The sequence below is a fragment of the Ursus americanus genome, chromosome X (genome assembly GCF_024610735.1).
Source record: "Ursus americanus isolate L20-20 chromosome X, mUrsAme1.1.p, whole genome shotgun sequence".
Lineage (NCBI taxonomy): Eukaryota > Metazoa > Chordata > Mammalia > Carnivora > Ursidae > Ursus > Ursus americanus.
Genome location: NC_142164.1, coordinates 103,298,949 through 103,322,276, shown reverse-complemented (window position 1 = coordinate 103,322,276; position 23,328 = coordinate 103,298,949). Strand labels below are relative to the sequence as shown.

General features: G+C 39.0%; 1 protein-coding gene and 1 pseudogene across 4 annotated transcripts in view; one reads left to right on the top strand and one right to left on the bottom strand.

Moving 5' to 3' along the window:
* Nucleotides 1-3,661: 3,661 nt before the first annotated feature.
* On the bottom strand, nucleotides 3,662-5,321 carry LOC148106994 (uncharacterized; annotated as a pseudogene).
* Nucleotides 3,783-23,328, top strand: part of ZFX (zinc finger protein X-linked) — a 54,404-nt gene continuing 34,858 nt past the window's right edge. The window contains exon 1 of one of the 4 annotated variants that reach the window (XM_045787123.2): nucleotides 3,783-3,847. The gene's annotated coding sequence lies outside the window, so the exon portion shown is untranslated. Of the gene's footprint in view, nucleotides 3,848-3,892; nucleotides 4,425-4,999; nucleotides 5,912-23,328 lie in introns of those variants that run through there. The other 3 variants (XM_045787125.2, XM_045787119.2, XM_045787122.2) reach the window with 3 other exon arrangements.

The following is a 23,328-nucleotide window of genomic DNA, read 5'->3' as shown; positions in this document are numbered from 1 at the left end:
GTTGAAGAAAGCCGGTCCTATAGTGTTTCCCACCATCTGAGTTTTGTTGATTGCATTCCTGTGGTTTCATTGATAAGTTTCTCTGTTCCCTGTGTTTCCTGTAAATTGGCAGTTAGAGCTGAAGAGTTGATCAGGTTGAGGTTTGATTTTTTTAGTTGATGGCTCTGTGTACTTTTGTCATGAAGCATATGTCTAGTTGATGCTCTGGTTAGCAGCCATTGCTGATCATTACCTAGATCCATTAAATTCACTTGGGATTGCAAAATGGTTCTATTCTAATCCCATCGAGTCTTCTTCATGTATTTGTAGAATTATTAAAAGAAAATTCCCTTCATCAGCTATTTGTTTAGCCTGAGGAACATTTCCTACAGGAACAGCGCTTCATCTTTCCCTTTACTAGTTTTCAAAACAATGAGTTGGTTCTCTACCATTCGGCAAAGGTGATCATTTTTTAAAATTCAAAATATAATACACGTGCTACAAAATTCACTCTTTTAAATTGTGCAATTCACTAGTCTCTAGTATATTCACAAAGCTGTGCAATCGATCATTTTTAAGTCTCATTATAAACTTACAAACATACTTGATGTGTTTCATTCAACAGCATTTATTCTTTTGACATTCAAATTTTTTCATCTTCAGCCAACTAGAGCCTCTTTAGACTGGCCCCTGAGACCTTTTGACACACCCCTAGTAAGCTTTGACAGTTTCTTTTCTTGCTTTCTGTTATGAGGAGATATTCCTGGTTCACTATGTACTTTTCTGCTCCAGCCCAGGAATCAGTCATTTCTTCCAGAAACCCTGGTTCCTTTAGTGGAAAATTGTATATCGAGGCCCCGGCTGGGCACCAGACAGGTCATTGTTTCTAGGCCTCACGTTTCGATTTTCACCTTTTTAGTGGAGCTAATTTGTTTGCTGTGTTCTGTGATTTATAATCCATGAGAATTTGGCTGTTGGTGACTTTCTGGAACTAAACAATGTCTTATTCAACTAATGACTTGTGTGAAAAAATACTGTTTGAAAATCACCTAATTGTTAGTCACTGTTTATTTTAAAATTATTTCCCTTGGGGAGGGTGTGCAGCTTAAAGGCTCAGATTAAAAATTCTTACTTGACATTAATTATAGCCAGCTGAATTCCAACATGATGCAACTTGCTCATGTTAAGATAAGTATGACTTAAGTATCAAGTATCAGATAAATGGTTCATTTTTATAGGGCATGCTTAGTTCAATAAAACTAGGGCCTTTCTAGGGGAAAGTGAGTATTTTTCAACCTTTGGGATATAAAATAATGAATTACTACAACTTTATTCAGGAAGGTCTCTATTTTCTAAGGCAGTAATTTACTGTTTCCCATTTGGATTTCCATCAGTCAGTGATGTAGAGTGAAAATCAAAAGCTGCTTTTCTTCTTCTTCTTCTTCTTTTTTTTTTTCTTTTCTTTTTTTTAATAGCTTCTTTACTGACTAATCTTTGGAAAAGTGATTGAAAGGCCTTGTATTATTTCTGGCTCAAGGACCTATAAACATGTCAGGGATTTTAGTTAAGTTATTAAAACACTGTCAAAACCTGGAGTAGATGTTTTTAACTATCTGATATACATTAAGAGCTCTGAAGGAACAAATAAATTTTAGCACATAACCAAAATCCATTTGACTGCATTGAAACCATCTATTCTGTATTCATAGCATATGACTTTGAAATATTCTGCTCTCCATGTACCTAAATAAAATTTCCTTTTATTGTGTGCTTATTTAAGTGAGAAAATGAAAGCACTTAAGAATGTTTTTATTCTGCCACACACAGCCTCCTTATTTGCAATTCCCCCAAGGGCAAGCACCACATCTTTTTACTCTATGCCCAGAATTCTATAGGTCCCAAATACCAAAACAGTGAACAAAAGTATCAATGCAAGATAGGCTGCCCTTCAAGTGTAAGGTGTCAGGTTCTTAATCACTCAGTGCTTGGTTACCAAATGCCTTCATTGATCTTAGGTGTCCTCCAGGTCCTACTGTGAATATTTTCAAAAACTATGTTTTGTATGTTATTATAACACTGAACAATTTCTGATCTCTGCTGCTTATACTTTCTTTGTTCCTTTATTTATCATGAGTATTTTATATTGAGTGTACTTCTAATAAAATGTTTATCATACACTGTTGTTTATGGCCTTCCATAAATGGATTTAAAGTACAAATTACTTTCCCTTTTTTGACAACTTAAAGTATAGTTGAGCTCATCTGTATAATCATTTATAGAATATTTGTTGCACTGCAATAAAGTTTTATCTAATATAATTAATAGAACTAGGGCATTGTTTCCTTGTTTCCCAACAAAGTTAATAGTCTCTTATGTATGAAAAGTAATAGCAAAGGGCCCCTGGAAAGTTTGAAGACTTAAACTACTTCTGGACTTTTAAATTGAGGAAACATCTTTTTCATTTATGACTCTTGATACTCTTTTCTGAAGTGCTTTATACTGGTGTACTTAGAAGTATTTGATGGTAATTATAGAACTAACAAGAATGCTGACATTAGGTTTTTGTATTCATGCCGCTTATAGCTACATGGTGATGAGACCCCATTCTTGACATACCATAGCATTAAATGGAGGGCCTTGGAAAGTACTTAAAACACTGGTTATCATTTTTTTTGAAATTATATTAGTGTGCACACACAAGCTGTTTCCCATATTTTACTTGAACAAATATTAATTTACCTTTCTGTGAAAACAGTCTGTATCACAACCTAGTGCAATTTTCTAGAAATGGTGAAGGCATGTTGTCATTCATCATTTTTGAAAGGAAATTTAATCTCTTGCAAAAAACCAAAGGTAAAGCCCAGAGAGGAAAATTACCATCCAGTACGTCCTCAGAGATTTCTTATTATACCTTTTTCCTCCTTGAAAGCATTTTATAACTATAAAATGTCTGAAGGAATGGACAACTTGCATTCTGGGAGTTTTAAAAAGTTATGACAGGAACCTAAATACATGGCCTCTATATTTGAAGAGACTTCACGCCAGTATGCTATTTGCTTTATAACCTTTGTGTTCTTTACTGTTTAAAAACTTCTTCAACATTTAGTGAATTGAAGAAATAAAACATGTCAGATTCTGGATTAATGTAAGGATTACATTGCTTAACATTTAACTAGTAACTTGACTTGTAAACATAGTTTGGGTTCCAAGTTCAAGATGGAAAGAACATAAAAATTTAATGGAAACGCAAATACACATTTTTGGAGTTAATAAATGCTTGTTTACCAAATACATATTTTTCTAAGTCTTTTTAAACTTAAAAAGGCTTGTTTGAGTAGTTTGTAAAAAACATCCATACTCAATTCTGTTCCCTCTCTATATTAAAGACTGTGAAAAACTCATTATTTATGAAACAATTACGCAAGACTTAAATTTCATAGGCTCCCAAACTCTGAAATACAGACATATAGAAAATACACATTAAAAATTCCTGTTCATTGCAATGTGCGAAACCAGTTTGAAAAGGTAACCCTTTACCTCATCTTTGTATCCTGCAAACTAATAAAATCAATTAGGTCCTCTGACTGAATGCTTGTTAAAAAAAAAAAATTAAACGGTTTGGTAGTAGCTGTAGGATAACCCTTCTCCCCCTCCTCGTGCCCACACACCCATTTAGACTGGCAAGCCTATTTTCATTTTATTTCAAAGATTTTTTTTTTTCTCAAGCCAAGGCAGGGGACGGCGGGGATTGCTAAATTTATCTTCTCCAGCCACAGGGACGAAGAAAACACATTTACTGCGGGCGGGGGTCTGAGGGCCTGCAAACAACTCGAGCAGGCGCCTCGGCCAAGACGGGCGCGGAGAGGCGGTAGGTCTCCGGGGAGGGCCCGGGGGGCGGCCGAGGCCCACGGGAGATGGCGAGGGGCGGCCAGGCCGGGTCGGGTGCGGGCCGCCCTCCTCTCCACGGGGTCGGCGGACCGCGGACTCGCGCGGGCTTTACGGCCGAGGCGGCGGCAGCGGCAGCGGCGCGTGTGTAGCGGCAGCGGCGGCGGCGGCGGCGGCGGGCGGGAGCGCGGAGGAGGTGGAAAGAAGGGGGGCGCTGTCACGGAGACTCCGGCCGCCGGAGACCCCGCCGCAGCGAGGCCACTGGGCTCCCCGGTCGCGGAGCGTGAGCGGCGCCGACCTGGGGCGCCAAGGGGACACACCGGGCGGAGGAGGGGGCCTATCTACCCTTCCGCATTTTCCTGGGTCTCTCTCCCGGGCGGTGACGTGACGTGCTGACGGCGGGCCCGTGCCGGGGAGCTGGGCCGCTTTTTGTCAGCTCCGAGCTCGGCCCCTCCTCCCTCCCTCCGCCCGCCCCACCAGCCGGAGCCCGGCCCAGTGCTCCAGAGAAAGGCCGGCCTGCAGCACCCGCCACCGTCGCCGACCGCCCGCACGCCCGTCCGGTGAGTTCCGGGCGCCGCCGTGGCCGTGGGGCCTAGCGCGCGCGCAGCGGCCTGGTCCCGGCCTGGTCGGCGGCCCGCGAGGCGCCCTTCCGCGCTAGGCCGGGCGGTGCGGCGCGTGGCGCCGAGCAGGCCCCGAGGAGGCCGCAGTTAGGCCCGGGGAGGAGCCCGGCTGCCCCGAACGGCGGCGGAGGCGCGCTCCGTGAACGGGCGGGGGTTGGGGGAGGGTCGCCCAGTGGCCCAGGAGGCGGCGGAGGGGCGTCGGGCCGGCGCCGCGGCCTGCCCGGGGCACCGCGCGGGGGCGAGGCCTGGCAAGGAGGCGAAGGCTGCAGGCGTGAGGTGAAGGCCGCAGGCCGGCCGGGCCGATTTTCGCTATGTAAATATCGGCGAGGGGGGGAGGGACGGGGGACAAGATGGCGGCGGCTCGGCGCCTGCTGCAGGGGACTATTGAGGGGGTTGTCGGGAGGGGGAGCCGCCATCTTGAAGGCGGCGTCTGAAGAGAAAATTCCGCTACAGCCCGTGAGGGGGGGTCGGAGAGCGGGCGGCGGCGGCGGCGGCGGCGGCTCCTCCGGTGACGGGCCCCGAGGCCCGGCACGGCAGCGTGTGCGCGCGGAGGGGGCGTGCTCGCTCCCCACAGCGGCCATTGCCCTTGCCGCCATGATGGGCGCTCAGGCTCTCGGCGCTCGGCGGCAGCGCCACCTTGCTGCCCTGCCTTCCGCAGCCCCGTGACTGGCTGCTGCTTCCGCTGCATTTTAACTGAGCTGCCGCAGGCGGCCATCTCGTCCCTCAGCGTCCCTGGCCCCGCGCCTTTCTCCCGCTCCTGTAGCAGCCCGAGGGCTGTCGGGACGGGTGGCAGCCCAGGCATCTGGGCTCACTACGGCAAATGGAACCCCACGACATTTTATTTTTACTCAACGTCGTACGTGGCTATTATGGTGCCCTCAATGCGGTTTTCCAACACTCATTGCTTCCTCTAGTACCCGAATAAAGAAATAAAAATGAAATTCGATAGGAAAGAAGTTCTCATCACTCTTTTATCCAACGGGGGAAAGTGTAACTTGCACAGCACGAAAACGAGGAATAAAATTTTTAAGGAGTCTTTTCAACTCATTTATTTGAAAACAACTTTCTTGAAAAGGTCCATTTAAGCTATTAGTGATCTCTTGGTATTAACTTTTTTGAGGAGTAAGAAGGGCAGAAAGTTTTTTATTTTCTTAGTGATGCAGTGTTTATTGTTCATCTGCTTGCCATGTTTTTTAGTTTTTTTATTTGATTTGAAAAATTCTTAGGTGCCATTCCGTCCCTTAAAGGACTTTTGATTGCATACTGCACAACTCCCCTGTAAACTTGGAACCCAGTGTTAGCGATGCACTATGCTGGCTGATAAGAAAGATTAGAAAGGTTCTTGTAACGCAGACGGTGGCTGCAAGAAGTTCGTTGTTCAGAGGCGGAGGAGACGTGGTGAATTGCACTCAAGTGCTGCGGGAAAGGTACAACCAATTACTGGGGTTGCAGAGGAAGGCAGAGTTTCTATTTGGAGCATGAAGAAAGGGTTTCTGAAGTAGGTGACATTTTGAGGTTACTTAAGGATGGGTAGGACTTTGTTAAGGAGAGGTGGGGGGTGGGGAAAGGGCATTTCAAGGGTGAAGCTTCTTCACAAAATACCAAGTATTTGGGGGAAAAAACACACACACAAAATTAAAAACAAACCAGCAAGTATCTGTAGTTTGGCAGGAGACGATGGTGAAAGTAGGAGGGTGGTGGGAATCTTGGCTAGAAAAGGTGGAAGAGCTTGCTTGCCGGGTAGAAGGGCTTTTACCATCGGGCTGGCCAGGGAAGCCCTCACGTAGAAGGATGACGATACACCTGAGCTGGGCTTTATATTTACTTAACAGTTCCATTGGACTAGGAAAAGTTTCAGAGTTGAGAAATAATGAGAGTAGCAAACGGATCAGTGTTTCACTACCTGAATGATTATCAAAACTGTCCGGAAGTTAAGCCAGTTTTGCTACTTTTTTCAATGATCCGTTTGTACTAGAGAGCTGCTCTTTTCTGTCCTAACTTCTCCAAATAACGTTTAGTTCTCAGTTATAATTTCTGTAGTAAACAAAGAGGTAGAGGTTTCTAACTTTTCATTTACCGTGGTTGAAAATTGCAGCACTAGTGCTCTGGGTTACTTATGAAGATGAGAAATGAACCTGTAAGTATTCTCATGGTGATTTTTTTCAGAAGTCGGTTTGAAAAGTTAGATCAGAAGAAAGGTTACTAAAAAGGCAGCAGCCTTCAGATGGCCTTTTGCAATCCCTGATCTTCCCTCTGGTGATAGTAACTACCCTTTTGTTTGAGAGAGGACTAAGGCTGTTTGCTAAGCCAAACGTTTTCATGTTTTGATGAATACTTGTCCTAGATGGACTTGTGGGGAATGTGTTTCCTAGAATTTTATGATCTAAATCTATAGGTAGTGTATTTACTAGAAAGTTGTTTCGGTTTTTCCATTTTCCTGGACTGCAAGAGGTCAGAGCACTGATGCTCCATGAGAGGATGGAAGGGAGCTGAAGATTCTGTTTATCATAAGGGGCCATGGTTTAGGAAAGTTGGAGAAACACTGCATTGTGGGAGGCTGACTAGAAACAAGTTGCTAAGCAAGTGGGCTGTGGTTGTTGAGGTGGTAAGGATAAACATAAACTTAGAAGAACCAGTTGCTTTATATCTTGACAGCTGGGAAAGACACAGAAAAGCTCTAAAAAAGAGAATTGTCTAGCTGCACACACAGTACAGCGGCATTAGGTGTTCTGGTACAGCAAGAGTAGATGGTTAAGATTGAGATTCAAGTTTTATAGTTAAGAAAACAGATAATGTGTATTTTAGAAGGATTTCTATTGGAAACCGTTAAGTATAAAATGTTTTTGCCTGAAATGGTGGACTTTGATGATCTGGAAAACTGGCGTAACACCTTATTACCCAACCATTTTGGATAGATGAGGTGTTAGTTTTTAATTTATGTGTATATTTCAGATAGGTTCAAGTTTCCTTTTTTAAAAAATGTGCCCACAGTGCATTAAAAAAATTTTTTCCCCGCACATTGCTCTTTGTAAATGCTTCCTCTCTAACCCCATCCGGACTGGTAGTTGTCATTGATGACCTTGCTTGTGTTATTTGTGTTTGTGTACACTGGCAATTCCAGACTATTTTTTTTACTCTCAAACTCCTCCACCTGTCCTTGAAACCCCTCAGCCTCACAGAGATTACCTAATCTCTTACTTAAACCAGAAAGAGACAACAATCTGATCTAAGCATTTGCGTTTCCTTCCTTTCCACTGCATACTCTTCCTCTGTCTCTACCTAGGCTTTCCTCCTGTTCTTTGCTGCAGGAAGAATTGGCCTCCTTCAGGCCTACAACCGCTCTGCCTGTCCGCTCCACCCATCTGGGAAGGGGCTCTTTCAGTGATTCTGCTGCATGCATCATTGCCCTCTCTGCTGGGGCCTTTCCCTTTCCTTAGAAACATTCCTAGGTTTGCTCATCTTACAAAAATCTCACTTGTCTTCCCGTTCCCCTCACCAGTACTTTTATTTCTTTTCATTGCGCTTATTCCTGAATCCACTATTTCTGAAATTGGGAAACTTTCACAACATGTCATTGGGTGTATTGAATAAAAGTGTTCTTTGTTTCGGAAACATTCTGTGCCTTTTCTGTCTTCTGTCATGGGATTTCCCTCAAGGACAATCCTCTGTCCTTTTTCTTGAATCTTCTCCCATGTCCGTTTACCATGCCCATCCTCTTTTCTAGTTTCTTATCTAGCATTTCCAGTTGCCTACTGACCATCCCTACCCAGGTGTGTTACTGTTTCAACATGGCTGAAACCAGATTTATCTGGTATATTGTAGGTTTCCAATATTATTTATAGAGAGTCTTTTTTCTTATTTGTTTTTTAACTCAGAGCCCCTCAAACAAGTCTTTCTGTCTCACTTTCTTCTTGTTACTGGCACTATTGTTTTTCCAGGCTCATTCTTTGTCTCATATCCGTGTGGGCAACTTTAATTTAGCATTTAACCTATTATTACTGTGTGTTTATATTTTTGTCATCTTTTCTGAACTCTGAATGTAGAGACAAGTTCTCCTTTATTATCCTTGAGCAGTACCTGGCATATGGTCATTTATCTCTAAAAACAATGATCTCCATTATTGATTATAGAAAACTCTTTTTGTAGTTGATTAGTTTTCAGATATTAAAGCATCTAATCCTTTGACCAAGGAGTATGCATATTAAGGCACACTACATGAGCGGGGTAATCCCTGCCCCCACTGCTTAACTTTTTGGGGTGAATATGGCCAATCTATTCTTACTCCTGTCAAATTATTTTTCCAAACAACTTTTTAAATAAAAACCCAGGTATCTTGGAGCGCCTGGGTGGCATAATCAGTTAAGTGTCTGACTCTTGGTTTTGGCTTGGGTCATGGTCTCATGGTCCTGGAATTGATCCCTGCACTGGGCTCCGTGCTCAGTGTGGAGTCTGCTTGAGATTCTCCCTCCCTCTCCCTCTGCCCCTCCTGCTAGGGTGTGTTCTCTCTCTAAAATAAATAAGTCTTCTTTTTTTAAAGTATTTTAATTTCTTTATTTGCGAGAGAGAAAGCACGAGTGGGGGGAGCGGCAGAGGGAGAGGGAGAAGCAGGTTCCCCACTGAGCAGGGAGCCCAATGTGGGGCTGATCTCAGGATCCCCAGATCATGACCTGAGCTGAAGGCAGATGCTCAACCTATTGAGCCACCTAGGTGCCCCTAAATAAATAAATGTTAAAAAAAAATCCAGGTATCTCATAACTATATTTTATTCAGAGGAGACACACTTTAAGGAAAACTCAATGAGAAGTAGGTGTAGGATTTTAAAAAATATATTTAAAAATTTTGAGTTGTGAAATATTTCAGAATTCCTGAAAAGCAGGTATCACCCAGATTTAACAGAACTTAATAGTTTATTACATATTTGCTTCATAACCTTTTTTTGTTTGTTTAAAGAAAGAAAATCTCACAGATCCATTTAAAGAATGCCCCCATCCCATTCCTGTCTTTTCTTTGTAAGAAGTAACAATTGTCCTAATATATATGTACCAAAACCATTATCAGGTATTGGTTTTTGTGTTTTAACTTTACATAAATGGTATCATACTGTGTGTGTCATCTCATATATTTTTTTCACTTAACATTGTGTTTTGAGGTTTATCCATTTTGTATGTGGATCTAGTTCAGGAGTTCTCAGATTGTGCTCTAGGAATTCCCAGGGAGCCATAAGATTCTTCTGGCTGCATTCTTGTGTGCACTGCATGAGTGCTGTACAGAGGCTACATGATACATGATGTCATAATAGGTTGAACACAGAAGCGTTTATGGGAATCCAGCTGTCCTCTATTAAACCTGTCTTTACAAAGAGATTTGCAGAAATGTAAAATACTACTACTCTTTTCACTAATTTTTTTGTTTTGAAAAATAATTATTTTAAAATAAGTGTTTATGTACAGTTGGCTTGTTTTTAATGAATTAATAAATATTTTTAAGTGTCTCAGATTTGATTTCTTAATATAAATATCTATGGTTAGAACTCACATAAAGAAAAACTCTTTGGGGTCCTCAATTTTTAAGAATGTTAAGAGGGTCCTGAGACCAAGAAATTTGAAAACTATTGACCTAGTTCATTATACTTGTATTTCAATGTATAATATAGTGTGGTTTATTTATTCTTATGGAGGGGCCATTATGTTTGTAGTTTTGTGCAGTTTCAAACAATGCTGCTGTGAACATCCTTACGTGGGGTTCTTCTCTCTTGAGATTATAGTTGTAGAATTGCTACATTCAAGAGTGTGCACTTGTCAACTTTGATGGGACTTGCCGATCATCAAATCGTGTTCCGTTTGACACTCCCACCAGCTGCATATGAGCCTCTATTTCTGGAGACTACTGCCAAAAGATTAGCTTTTGCGATTTTTTCCAATCTGTTGAGTATAAATTGTATCTCATTGCTGTTTTCACTTTGCATTTCTTAGATTACTATTGAGGTTGAGCTTTTTTCCCCATATTTATTGACCATTTGAATTTTCTCTGACTTGCTTGTTTTTATTTTTAGGTCCATTTTTCTATTGGGTTGTTTCCTTTTTCTCATTGGTTGATGGATATTCTTTTTTTATAGTCTGAATATTAATGATTTGTAATTATACATACTGAAAATATCATTTCCTAGTCTGTGGTTTATCTTTTAGCTTGTTTGTGTAGGACTTCTTAATGTGAAGGTAGCCAGTTTTCTCCATTTTTTTTTCCACTGATGGCTTATGTTTTTTTGTATCTGCAAGAAGTTCTTCCCTTACCCCAAGGTCATACTGATACTGTACTTTTTCATATTTAGGTCATTAATTCATCTGGAATTTTTTTCTCTGTTGTGTGATGTAAGGATCTTATTTTATTTTTTTAATACGGTTTCATTGAGTAATTCATCCTTTCTCCCCACTGATTTATAATGAAACTCCTGAGGTTTATTGTATTCTCATATATACACATCTGTTTCTAGTTTCTCTCTTCTGATTTCATTGGTCTGTTTGTCTATATCTGTACCACTCTGATTTAATAATGATAGCCTTATAACCCAGTCTTTTTTTTTTTTTTTTTTTTTTTTGCTTTATAATATGTTCTTTTTCTTCAAAACTTTTAAAGCTATTTTCTTTCTGTTTTGGGGTCAGTTTGTCAATGTCTATGAAAAACTGTTGGATTTTTACTGTATTTGCATCAAATGTATAGAATAAATATACAGACATGTATAGATACTTGCTAAGTAGAGGAGCTGGGATTTGAATCTGAGCATGCCCTATTGCTTTTCAGTAAAGCTCTTGGCACAACTTTTGTTAGATTTTTTTTGCTAGATACTATGCAAGTTTTGTTGTGAATAGAATTTTGTTACTAGTTATTATTTTTATTTAGTTATTGCTAATGTATAGGGAATACTATGGACTTAGGTGTATTCATCATGTAACTTTGCTGATCTTTGCTCATACTGTATTTCATAGATACTGAGATGCGCTTCCCCCCCTATATTTTAGAATTTATAAAATCAAAATAGGTTTTCTGTAGGTCACCTTATAATCACGGTCGTTCAGACAGCAGTCATGATGTAGTTCTCATTGCATACACATTCACACACTTGGTCAGCACTCTTCATTTTGTCATCACTTAAATGAGCATGCGCATTGTTGTGTTGTTATTTCATGCCAAACACTACAACTGAAGGCAGAAGAAATTGTGAAGTGGTTGTCCGATTGGAAAGAAAATCCCATAGATAATGAGAATTTTAAGTGTCACCAACACTCCTGTTGGCAGAGGACAATATTGTTAAGAAAGATTGAATAGCTTTGAGTACAAAGGCAATCCATGGTAGGACCCCGAATGTGAAGTTTTAGGAAGATCATACCAATTTGTTTTTGCTTTTATTTTTCTTTCTATATATGCACAAGTTATGATAAAATATGTGTAAGTCTAAAAGAATGGCCTCAATCTAACATGAAAATTCTAGATAAAAAGTGTGGCATTGGTTTAATTGGCAGTGTTTTTTCTTAGTTGTATGTAAAACAAGGTGCATCTTAGAGTTGGTAGTATCTTTAGATTGAATGAAACGTGCAAGTAGTAGTTTATAATTCTTTTGCATTTTCTAAGTAGTTGAGTGTGAATAATTAATGTTTTATTTCTTCTTTTCCATTAGATTTTGCCTCCTGTTTCTTTTCAATTATTTTTTTTGGAACTGCATTGACTAATGCATTTAGCAGTGTTGAATGGAAGCATTGGTATCAGACATCCTTCTCTGGGTACTTTAATGGAGGGCTTCTAATATTTTACCATTAAATATCATGCTGTAGTGGGGTTTTTTTTTGAAGGGGATAGATATTAGTTTATTTTCTACTTATCATTTTAGAGTTTTCGTCTTGAAGGTTGATTTTTGTGTGTGCTTTTGCTGCATCTGTTGGTGTGATGAACTGCATTAATAGATTTTTTTTTTTTTTTTATGTAGGCTCCATGCCCAGTGTGGAGCCCAACATGGGGCTTGAACTCACGACCCTGAGATCAAGACCTGAGCTGAGATCAAGAGTCAGACCCTTAACCAACTGAGCCACCAAGGCATCCCTAGATTTTCTATTTTAAACTGTCTTTGGATGCCCGGGATATTTGCATCCCTTTGTGGTTGCCAAGTACTTTTCCTTTTTGGTATAGTCTTTGTTTTGTTTTGATATTAAGCTTATGTTAACTTCATAAGATGAGTTATATTTTGAAACAAGTTGTATTTAATGGAGATGCTCCGTTTCTTGAAAGTCAGAATTCATCTGTGAAACTGGTGTTTTTTGTGATTTGGTTTTTGATACAGTAATAGTTTCATGATGATAAGTCTTTTTAGCTTTTCTTGGATTTTTTTTGTTATTTATACAAAAGAAACAATATTTTAGAATAAAAATTTTCAAATATACTGGTATAAAATATAGGCTTCTATAATGACTTTAAAATATTAATTTCATTAATTTCTTTTTTTTTTCTGACCAGTACTACCAGTAACTTGCCTATATTATTAAGGCTTTCTAAATAGTTCTCTTATTGATCCTTTCTGTTCCTACTGATACGATTAATATTTCTTTCCTTCTACTTTATTTGCATTTATTCTGATATTTAAAAATTTTAAGTTGAAGGTTTAGCTCATTAATATTTAATCTCTGCTGTTAATATGCCTTTAAAACTATAAATTTTCTCTGAACTATAACTAGATGCTGTGATTTTGACATGAATTCATTTTTATTATTTAGTTCTAAATATATTATGATTTTTGGGGCGCCTGGGTGGCGCAGTTGTTAAGCGTCTGCCTTTGGCTCAGGGCGTGATCCTAGCGTTCTGGGATTGAGCCCCACATCAGGCTCCTCTGCTAGGAGCCTACTTCTTCCTCTCCCACTCCCCCTGCTTGTGTTCTCTCTCTCGCTGGCTGTCTCTGTCAAATAAATAAATAAAATCTTAAAAAAAATAAATAAAATATATTATGATTTTTATAATTTTCCTATTGCCCATTGAATTATTTAGAACTTTGTTTTTTAAATCTATGGAATTTTTTTTTCTGTTGTCTCTGTGACATTTATTTCTAAGATTATTGCCATTATAGTTGGTTAGCATTGATTGATATGCAAAAATTAATTGTATTTCTCTATACTAACAATAAACAATTTGAAAATCAGATTTAAAAGCCAATACCTATTACTCAACCATAAAAAAGAATGACATCTTGCCATTTGCAATGACGTGGATGGAGCTAGAGGGTATTAAGCTAAGTGAAATAAGTCAGAGAAAGACAAATACCATTATGATTTCACTCCTATGTAGAATTTAAGAAACAAAACAAAGGAGCAGAGGGGGAAGAAGAGCGAGGCAAACCAAGAAACAGGGTCTTAACTATAGGGAATAAACTGATGATTACCAGAGTGGAGGTGGGTGGGGGGATGGGCTAAACAGGTGATGGGGATGAAGGAGTGCACTTGTTGTGATGAGCACCCGGTATTGTATGGAAGTGTTGAATCACTGTATTGTGTACCTGAAACTAATATTGCACTATGTGTTAACCGGGATTTAAATAAAAACATACTAAGACCTTTAGTAAAAGCTTTACTGAGAAGTGGAAGAAGAACTAAATTAGTGGGGAGAGATACAACGTCCATGGATCAGAAGTATCAATATTTACAAAGAGGTCAGTTGTGATATGTAGAGATTCAGTGCAATGCCAGACAAAACCCCAACAGGACTTTTTTTTTTTTTTTTAATAGACCAATTCTCAAACTTCTATGGAAATGCGAAGGGCCTGGAATACAATCTTGAAGAAAAAGTTGGAAGACTTACACTACTATATATCAAAGCTTATTATAAAGTTACAGTGATTAAAACAGTGGGCACAAAGCCAGATTGATCAGTGGAATAGAACAGTCTGAAAGAGGACCTACATATATAAATTCAGCTGATTTACAACAAAAGTGTATTGGGATTTTGATTGAATGTAGAGGTTAAGGGAAAATTGATACTATTAATTCAAAATATTGAAAAATAAGATTTTTTTAAAGTTTTTATTTAAATTGCAGTTAACATACAGTGTAATATTACTTTCACGTGTACAATAAAGTGATTCAGCACTTCCATACAACACCTGGTGCTCTACTCCTTGCTCCCCAACAATTTATTTAACCCATCCCCCCATCCACCTCCCCTCTGGTAACCATCAGTTTTTTCTCTACAGTTAAGAGTCTGTTTCTTGGGGCACCTGGGTGGCTGAGTTGGTTGGGTGTCCGACTCTTGGTTTTGGCTCAGGTTATGATTTTAGGGTTGTGAGATTGAGACCCGCATCAGGCTCCACGCTCAGCAGGGAATCTGCTTGGGATTCTCTTTCCCTCTCCCTCTGTACCAACCCTCTCCCCACACTCATGCTCACTTGGGCGTGTTCTCTCTCTCTGAATAAATAAATACATACATAAATCTTTTTTTTTTTTTTTTAAGTCTGTTTCTTGGGCACCTGGGTGACTCAGTCGTTAAGCATCTGCCTTCTGCTCAGGTCATGATCTCAGGGTCTTGGGATCGAGCCCCATGTCCTCCCTGCTCCGTAGGGAGCCTGCTTCTCCCTCTCCCTCTGTCTGCTGCTCCCCCTACTTGTGCTTACTCTCTCTCTGACCAAAAAAAAAAAAAAGTCTCTTTGCCTCTCTTTTTCCCCTTTGCTGATTTGTTTTATTTCTTAAATCCCACATATGAGTGAAATCATGGTATTTGTCTTTCTCTGACTGACATATTTTGCTTAGGGTAATACTCTAGCTCCATCCATGTCATTGCAAATGACAAGATGTCATTCTTTTTTATGGCTGAGTAATATTCCATTGTGTATATAGATCACATCTTTATCCATTCATCAGTTATTGGACACTTGGGCTGTTCCCATAATTTGGCTATTGTAGATAATGCTGCTGTAAACATTGGAATGCATGTATCCCTTTGAATTAGTATTTTTGTATTTGGGTAAATACCTGGTAGTGCAATTGCCAGATCATAGGGTAGTTCTATTTTTAACTTTTGGGGGAACCTTCATACTGTTTTCTCCCGTGGCTATACCAGTTTGTAGTCCCACCAGCAGTGCCAAGAGGGTTCACCTTTATCCACATCCTCACCAACACCTGTTGTTTCTTGTGTTGTTCATTTTAGCCATTCTGACAGATGCGAGGTGATATCTCATTGTAGTTTTGATTTGTATTTTCCCTGATGATCAGTGATGTTGAAAGTCTTTTCATGTGTCTATAGGCCATCTATATGTTTTCTTTGGAAAAGTATCTCTTTGTGTTTTCTGCCCATTTTTTAATTGGATTATTTTGGGTGTTGAGGTGTATAAGTTCTTTATGTATTTTAGATACTAACCCTTTATCAAATATGTTATTTGCAAATATCTTCTCCCATTCTATAGGTTGCCTTTTAGCTTTGTTGATTGTTTCCTTTGCTGTGCAGGAGCTCTTTATTTTGATCATGTTCCAACAGTTTATTTTTGTTTTTGTTTCCCTTGCCTCAAGAGACCTATCTAGAAAGAAGTTGCTGTTGCCTATGTCGAAGAAGTTAACTGCCTGTGTTTTCTTCTAGGATTTTAATGGTTTCGTGTCTCACGTTTAGGTCTTTCATTGATTTTGAATTTATTTTTGTGTGTGGTGGTAGAAAATGGTCCAGTTTCATTCTTTTGCATGTAACTGTCCAGTTTTCCCAACACCATTTGTTGGGCAGACTATGTTTTTCCCATTGCATATTCTTCACCGCTTTGTCAAAGATTGACAATATAGTTGTGGGTTTGAAGAGCAAGACTGATTTATCTGTATATTTGTGTTTTTTAATCACAGAGTTTTCACGTATTTTTATCAATGGGATTTTAATGTGTTACATAAGGAAGCCTTTGTCTTCAAGTGTATTAATTTTGTACCAGTACACTTTATAAAATCATACTCTTGGTAGTTTTTCAGTTGATTCCTTTGGATTTCATACTTAGATCATACATAAACAAGTATAATTTCTTTCAAATAATTGTATTTTGCATTTTATTATCTTTTTTTTTTTTTAAGATTTTTATTTTTTTATTTGACAGAGATAGAGACAGCCAGCGAGAGAGGGAACACAGCAGGGGGAGTGGGAGAGGAAGAGGCAGGCTTCCAGCGGAGGAGCCTGATGTGGGGCTCGAACCCAGAACGCCGGGATCACGCCCTGAGCCGAAGGCAGACGCTTAACCGCTGTGCCACCCAGGCGCCCCTGCATTTTATTAACCTAATTGCGTTGGCTATAAATTTTCATGTAATCTTAATAATAGTGTTAATGGGTGTCCTTGTCTTTTTTTTTTTTTTTTTAGGAAGAGTATGAGAGCAAGTTGGGGGGGAGGGACAGAGGGAGAGGGGGAGAGAGAGAGAATCTTAAGCAGGCTCGGTGCCAGTGCAGAGCTCTGTACTGGACTCAGACTCATGACCTGAGCCAAAATTAAGAGTCAGTTGCTTAACCAACTGAGCCACCCAGGCATCTCAGGGTGTCCTTGTCTTAACTGACTTTAGAAGGAATACTTTTAATTTTTTTACCTTAATTTAATCCATGTCTTTTTGTTCCTAGAGCTTTTTGAAAGGATAAGAGACAACTTTCTCCTTTATTTAAAAAAAATTTGTCTCCCAATTTCATGGTGATTGGGTTTTCCTTTATTGAGTTAATAACGGTAACATGTTTCCCCTCAATGTGCTAGCATAGAATTATAGACTTCTTATAAGATTTTTAATTTTTTTCTTCATGTTTATCATTGCATATTATATGTTTGTGCTTTCTCTCAGTCCCTGCCCCCCCCCACTTAAGACTATTATCTAGTAGTAGTTTATTATCTCCCCAAACTCCTGAAAAGAGCCAGGTTTGAATTCTTTTGGTGGGGTATAAATTGGCTGTCTCCCTAACTTTGCCCCAGAGAATGATCATGGAATTAATCCTGCTGATACTTAACCTGGAGCTGATACTCAGTGGAGCACGCCATTGTTAGTCATGTAAGAAGCAGGTGTTCCCTCAACACGGTTTATTTTAAAAAAAAAAAAAGAGGAAAAAGCAGGTGTATTGCAAACCAGTCCCTGTGGTGTCTAGCCTGGTCTTTATTTATTTATTTTCTTTTTTTAATTATTAAAGGATTTAACAAGTCATAGTTACAAAACATACTACTAATTGCATTAGCAAAAGATCAATATAAAAACATTTTATAATTCTGCAACTATGAATTTACAAATTTTGTTACAGGGGTGCCTGGGTGGCTTAGTTGGTTAAGCAGCTGCCTTTGGCTCAGGTCATGATCCCAGGGTCCTGGGATGGAGCCCCACATTGGGCTCCCCGCTGAGGGAGCCTGCTTCTCCTTCTCCCTCTGCCTGCCATGACCCCCCCCCCCCCGCTTGTACTCTCTCTCTGCCAAATAAATAAAATCTTTAAAAAAAAAATTTTGTTATAGTTGTTGAAAAGCCTGGTGTTATATTTTTGCCAGTGTTTAACACATACAGAGAACAGTGTTAGTGTCAGCACTGAGTTTACAGAACCTTGCAGACCCAAGGTAATGTATTTAGAAAAAGCCATAATAAGCATGTGGTCATGTAGGTGAGGGAAAAAGTAGGGTCAATATTAGTTAAGTTATTGTGTTGGTGATATGGCAAGACAGTAATTTTAAGAAGTTTCATAGTTTAAGAATATTTAATAGTTTAGGGGCGCCTGGGTAGCGCAGTCGTTAAGCGTCTGCCTTTGGCTCAGGGTGTGATCCCGGCGTTCCGGGATCGAGTCCCACATAGGGCTCCTCGGCTGGGAGCCTGCTTCTTCCTCTCCCACTCCCCTGCTGTGTTCCCTCTCTCTCTGGCTGTCTCTATCTCTGTCACATAAATAAATAAAATCTTTAAAAAAAAAAAGAATATTTAATAGTTTAAAATCTCTAAAGCTGTAATACATGATTTTATAACCAGTTACCAGAAAACTAAGAGGGCACTTACTAGTTTAAATGAAGTAACATGAAAACAAGAATGCTTTAATCTTTAAAAAAAAAAAAAAAAAAAAGCACCCAAGTTCTAATACATTATCAGAAAGATTTTCAAATATAAGGAGACATTACTCATTAAGAAGGAATTTGATAAGAAAAGCACTTAGTCAATTAAGAACTGTGGGAATAATCAGTTCATGAATTAAATGCCCAGTTTTGGGAAAGATGGCAAGTGCAGGAAAAAGGAAAAGGGGAGGAAACAGTTTCTGATAATACCAGTCTTTCTTTATCATGTACTGTATTTGACAGAGATTGACCTTTTAAAATGCCTCTCCACCCACAGTTTTATTTAAATTAACTGTTCCATGTACAGTGTAGTTTAAAATAATCTCCAGTTCATATTATGTCAGAAAACTGTCTTTATCCTTTTATCACATCAAGTGTTTGACATATTCCACTCCAGTACACCTGCAACTAAAGGCGGAATACTTTATTAGAGGAGATATGTGAATAGGATTTCTGTTCAAAAGCTCAGCAAAGACTAATAACCTATTTTAAAAATATTTTTCAGGACAAAATCAAGAAGAGTGATCCAAAGAGATGAGTTTTTATACATTATTTTATTAATTGAAGTATAGTTGACATACAATATTATATTAGTTTCAGTGTATTATATATTACAGTATATTTAGTATACGTGGTACGGTATATTCAGTATCCTAAAATGTAGTGACTCAACATTTATATACCTTATGAAGTAATCACCATGATAAATTTAGCTACTATCTGTCACTGTACAAAGTTTTTACATATTATTAACTGAATTCTCTATTCTGTACATTTTATCCCCGTGTCTTAATTTATAACTAAAAGTTTGTACCTTTTACTTCCCTTCCCCTTTTTGTCCATCCTTCCACCCCCCACCCCCCGGGGTAGATTGTTGTGTAATGAACATGGATTGATAAATTATTGAGTGAATTAAATAGCAGTATTGCATTAAGGAGGCTGTACTGCTTTACATACGGAAAACTAGTTAGAAAGGATATGGATTTCCCAACATCAAGCTACAGTTTTAAAGGCCAAGACATTTAAAAACTCTAGTGCTTGGTATTGATAGCACATCAGTGCAACTAGGTTCAGAGGGTACTTTGGCAACTCTTAGTCTGAGCATGAATAAGGGCTTTGGAAAAATAAGGCATTAAGAAGACTTGTCATTTTAGGACCAAATTTTAATAGATTTTGAAAGTTCAAACTCTTAGACTTTAAACAAAACTGTGAAGTTATTGATTGGCTCAGAATGGTTCTATGGAAAAAACTAATCTGTAACAAAAACTTGCCATTGAAATTTTGAGCAAGTGTACAGAAGTTCCAAGTAGGACAGGTCAGGGAAGGAAGGGGCTCTGACATTTACAGCAGCAAGCATTATATCCTATTCTTGTCACGGAAGGTGGGCAAGGTTGTTTGAAAACAAAATATACTATTCTTCAGGAATGGAATTTAAAATAAAGCTATTAGATTAATATTGTTAATTATATACATCTCTTCCCTTAAATTTTTTTAAGATTTTATTTATTTTAGAGAGAAAGAGCACTCGCATGAGAGCAGGGTGAGAGGGAGAGGGGGAGAGAGAATCCCAAGCAGATTATGCTTAACTGACTGAGCCACCCAGGCACCCCTCTTTCCTTAGGTTTTGAGTATTTGATCTGTCAAGTGTTGGTAAGAGTTGTAACTTGTCACTACTATTGATTTTTAAAAATTTGTTTCAGATTTTTTTTTTGTTTTTATATATTTCCATGTCGTTTTGTTTGACACATGCAAATTCATAATGACTTCAAATTCAAGATAGACTAGAGAATACACACATTTACTTTTTTTTTCCCTTTCAAAATCATTGAGGAAGAAGTAGAAAAATCCAGAGAAACAAAAAAAACCTGAGAGGTATGCCACTTGCAAACCAGAATATGACGAATTTCTGGTTGAATAAAGCAGTTGGGAATCAATTAATGGCAAAACCCTAAAGAGCTTAGTGAACCTGTAGCCTTATTCAAAAAGTTGGAAGGACCATCCAGAAATTTCATTCTGCATTATCCCTAATCTCAGAAACAGGGATGTCCTAGGAGAAAGAGCAAGCGGTGGGCACAGCCGAATAATTAAAGGTATGAAAAGCTAAGTCATTTACCTATCAGTATAGATATCTTCTCGTGGTTTTCCTCCTGAGATAATGCCAGGTATTCAGCACTCTGATGTACAAATTGTCCATAGGAAATTCCAAAGTGGGTACTGTGGGGAGAAAGGGGTAGTGCTTTAGGTAGCTTGTAGCTAACCTGAGGATTATGGGACCTCCAGTACTTGGAAGATGGGATGCTTGTCTATCACTAAAGGAAAGCCTGGCTGTTTACATGGTTCTTTTCTCTCCCTTGGCCTCATTCTTCTAGACTCTAGAGCTCTAAACGTAGTCATAATTTAGGTTCATTGCTAGACAAACAGGGATTCTCACTTGAGCTAGGAAATAGAATCCAGCTATCAGAATGTAACTTTGGTCTTGACCTTCATCTACAGGTATTAATTGACAACCTAGAAGAATCATGCTTTTGAGGAAAATCAGCAGTCTGAAAAGAGGCACCAAATCTAACTGATTGAATAATGAGATAGCAGAGGAGACAGTTTAATTTAGAATATAGAGTTAACTTCAGATCTTCAGAGATATTTGGGAAGATACTGTATCCACCAAAAAAGGAGAAAAGATTGCTATGGAAAAGAAACTAAGTTTATTTTGATAGTAAAATATGACCTTTTTAGATAAAAATTCAGTAGATGGAGTAAAGATCAAATTAGCTAGCTTAGAAAAAAGTTTAGGGGTTTTGAGAATGTAGTAGAAAATAATGAAAAAGCAACATGGAGGCTAGATTTAAGAGTCATTACATCATATAATAAAAATTCTAATATGAATGAACAGAGAAAATGGAAGGAAATATAGAAACAACAGAAGAAAATTCCTTGAGTATAAGAAGTGCTCAGGTCTTTTTTTTTTTTTTCTTTTTAAGTGATCTCTGTGCCCAACACGGGGCTCGAACTCATGACCCTGAGACAAGAGTCGCATGCTTTAAGACTGAGCGAGCTCGGCACCCCCTAGAAGGGCTCAAGTCTTTTAATTGGAAAGACCCCATTAGGTTCTGGATGTAAGACAACCAGAGCTTTTTAGAGAGGTAGCAGTGAAAATAAAGAGGATCTGACGAATTTAAGAGTGGCTAGCTTAGAGAGAAATTTAATTTAAGGGCTGAATTCGTAAGGGGAGTGAAATATAAGTGAAAATTAGGTATCTGAAGAAATAATGGCCAACATCGAACAACGTGGGGGAAAAATTGGAAAGAAATGTAGCTTAAGAGGGAAGATGTTAATTAGGCTTTAAATGTAAATTTTCACTAGTTCCACTTTTGCTCTAAGAAAAATCTCAGTCAGTAGAACATGCGACTCCATCTCAGGGTCAGGGGTTCAAGCCCCATGTTGGGGGTAGAGTTTACTTAAGAAAAAGGAAAAATAATTCTCTTAGAGACAGATCTGCTTTTTGCCTTTCCTGCAGCTTGAGCAATTCCATTTACTGTATATAGTACAATTTAGTTCTCTGAGTGTGACTTAGGGAGAGGAACTAGGGTTGAATCATAAAATTAAAAGGCAGTGAGTTTTTGGGAGACCAAAAGCAGAAAAGTAATTCTTGTATGCATAATAGCTGCAAAAAGCAAAGTGAATATGTAAGCACCCTGTTAACTTGCTAAAGAAGGGAGATCATTACAGTGTCTAGGCATCAAGAGATCCAAGATGGAATTATATTATATTTGTTATCCCTAATTTAAGATAGATAAGTGCCCTTGCTATACGTATTAACTTGGTATGGCGTTTTTATTGTTTTTTTTTTAAGAATGGAAGAAAGTGTGAGTTTTTTGAGTTTCTCTCAACCCATTATTTCCCTTAAAACTGTATGTTTTTCTTTTGTGAATTCTTCCACACCATGTTTAGGATCATGATTTTTGCAACTGGGAAGGGACTTTTTTACTGACCTTGAGGTGAGAGTGGGGTCTCAGAAGTATTTTTGAGGACATCTCGTAATCAGACAAAACGTTGGTATCTGTTCACCTAAGTTGTTAGAGTATTGGTTCCCTGAACCTTTCTGCTTGTCTCCAGATTCAAGCCCAGAGGCTTGGTTCTTGCAGCAAAGGCAGCAGCAATTTCAGTTATGTTATTAGTGCATATTCCCCACTCTTAGTTTTTCACAATCTTGAGAACTCTTCTAAATGGCTTCTGTTCTAAGAACATTGGTTTCATTCTGATTGTCAGAGAGAATTACTTCTAACCCCACAGGGGTTACAAAGTTGAAGGATAGTCATCTCCGCTTGGAAATACAAAACATGTTTTTTCCTGATTTGAATTTTGTAATGACAATTAAAAATAATCAGTTAAAACCGTTTAATAATTACTGCTCACCTAAGTCAAAAATAAGGTGAATGGGTACCCTCCATTTGGGCCAGAATATCCGTTAGAAAATAGATGGATAGGATGTAAAATGATGGGTATAATGGCAAATAAGTCTGCTGTGATGGCTGGGGTTAATATTTTAGAGCAGCTTGCATATTGGGGAACTGCAGGCTTTCTGAGCAGGGGAGTGCCATGATGGAAGCGGTGCTTCAGAGGATCAGTGTGTGGCAGATGGAGACTGCAGGAATGCCTCCTCAGGACTTGGCCCCAGCCCTCATATGTAACAGGCTTCCTCGTCATTTGTTGTGGGAGTGGCAGAAATGCCAGTGGAGAGGCTATTTTCATCCCCCCCCCCCGCGGGGGGAGCGGGGATCAGGAAATAGGAAGCTGAGA